A 2259-nucleotide genomic window follows, 5' to 3' on the forward strand; every position below is an offset into this window, starting at 1 on the left:
CTTTGAACTTCCTATGCGGCCTCTCTTTCCATCACACCATCTGTGTAATTAAAACCTAATTTTTAACACCTCAATTTACTCTAACCTCTCACCTCTCTAAATCCAAACCCAAACCCCAATTCAAATCTTAGAAACTAACCCCTAACTCGAGTTATTCAAAAGCTCGATTTCAAACACAAACCATAGTTCGATTTTTGGGTTAAAGGTATACACTTGTCTTATTTCTTTTTTAAATGATTTTATTTTCATTGCCTTGGGTTTTATATTCTTTTCATATATTATTAAAGGAGCTCATATGTTCAATTAATGTATTAGTATTAAAAACCTACTAATTTGTTATGTCATGTAATTTTATACTGCAATTTTTATTTCATCCATTTTGCAGGTGGTCCTATGATATTAATTAATTTTTGATTGCTCACTCTTATCGGTGTATGTATGTTTTCTTAGCTGCTCGATAAATTTTCGTTATATGATTGCTCAATTCACATATTTTGTTTCAATAGATTCTTGATTTTTGGATGCTTTTAATATATGATTTGTTCTTATCTTGATTTTATTGCTTTTAATTAATATTTTTTGCTTCAGATTAAATAAATTTTCATGCTGTCTATTCTAAACAAAGGTATATGATTTATTTAAGAAATTATTGGTTTTGCAAGTACTATGATTCAAGAATGCATGTATCTTAACTTTGTTCTATTTTTATCAAACTATTGGTTGTTTGTAGTACCTGGTAAACAAGTTTGAATGGGATGCGGAGAGATTATATAAACTTTGTTGATATGTTTAACCAAGCCCATGTATAGATTGTTGCTAGAGGAGGAAAGAAGTTATCTAGAGTTGCAACTGTTGTAGGGGTATTGTCTCAATAGAAAGGATGATACTTGTTGGAAGCCAACATCCACACCAGGAACATAGAAGACAAGATGTGAGTGATGGGTTAGAAGGTGTGGTCGAATCTTGTGATTTGGTGGAGGTCTTTATTAATTGTCTTGTGTGAATACAAAATAAAATAGAAGCTTACACAACTCTCGTGTATCAACAACATATACTTTTTTTGCAGGTTGAACTTGACTAACCAAAGATTGCCAAGTTGGTATCGTTGAAGAGTGTATTAAAGATTCTTGTGTGAACTGTACAAAGATAACTGCTAGAAGAAAATGGAGTTTGTAAAAGTGATCATTAGGTTTGAACTTTTTGTTTTAAATTAAACCTGAAGTATTTTTATATTTGCATAAATTGATACATGGAATTGAATTTATGAAGAGAGGAAGTTTTAGTCACGAGGAGCTTAATGTTTTTGTTTCTCTATTGGAATTTGCAGGACAAAACAAGACCCGAGAGCAAAGACCACGAGAATGTCTTGGACAACTGCCAACCACAGGAAAATCAATTATTAATCTTCAAGCCATGGGAATCAAAATTTATGGATGATATGAACCTATTACAGGGGATTCAAAAGCCAAAAATTCATTGGAAAATATAGTTGGATATAGTTGAGCAAAAAAGGTATTTATAGTTGGCATATTAGTGCGTATACTAGAGAAAGCGTCATGTGTGTTTGCACATGTAAATGTCACCTGAATTTCTAAAGAAAGTTAACTCAGATTTTTCATTTTTATATGTTTTAACAAGCAATATAGAGTCCCGAAGTACATGTACTCGAATGGTCTTATTTTTCTTAAGATAGAACTTGGTTATACTTAGTTGGTTTTTAGTTGAAATGGTGTAATGGATGGTTGGTTGATTGCTGGAGTAATGGAGGGTTGGTTGTTTGCTAGTGTAATGGTGATGACTTGGTTGTAATCTCAATGGTTTTTCTTTGGATTTTAAATTTGATGGCATATTAATTTTACAATGTTGCTTTATTTGCTTTGCATTTGGAAACCATTGTCTGAGGGGATTTTAACCCGTAAGTTATCCAGTTAAAACATTGTTATAGTTTGTTTCACACAATAATTTCAAAAACTAAAAGCTTGTTATATTGACTTTCGCACAATACCAAACTGAATAAAAAACCCTTCTCTATAAAACTAATTATGTTCAGACAACACCATTTGTTATAAAAAGAATCATGTCTTAAACACTAACTCAACACATTGTAAACTAAAAGACAAGTGTGAAACTAAATCACACAACACAAGAAACAGGACAAATCTTGTATGAGAAGAGTTCCTACAACACAAAACAAAATGCAAGTGTTGTCTCTAGAATTTTACTACAAGAGCTATTTAATTTATTTGTGTTGTGTGTTGA

The 2259-nt window shown here is 31.4% G+C and overlaps 1 long non-coding RNA gene across 1 annotated transcript; it reads left to right on the forward strand.

Annotated features, from left to right (window-relative positions):
• Positions 1 to 670: 670 nt before the first annotated feature.
• LOC141721582 (uncharacterized) lies at positions 671 to 1871 on the forward strand. The gene is made up of 3 exons (XR_012574787.1): positions 671 to 950; positions 1067 to 1189; positions 1328 to 1871. It is a non-coding gene; the product is annotated as an uncharacterized LOC141721582 (long non-coding RNA).
• Positions 1872 to 2259: the final 388 nt, after the last annotated feature.

This window comes from Apium graveolens, chromosome 1, assembly GCF_009905375.1.
Source record: "Apium graveolens cultivar Ventura chromosome 1, ASM990537v1, whole genome shotgun sequence".
Classification (NCBI taxonomy): Eukaryota; Viridiplantae; Streptophyta; class Magnoliopsida; order Apiales; family Apiaceae; genus Apium; species Apium graveolens.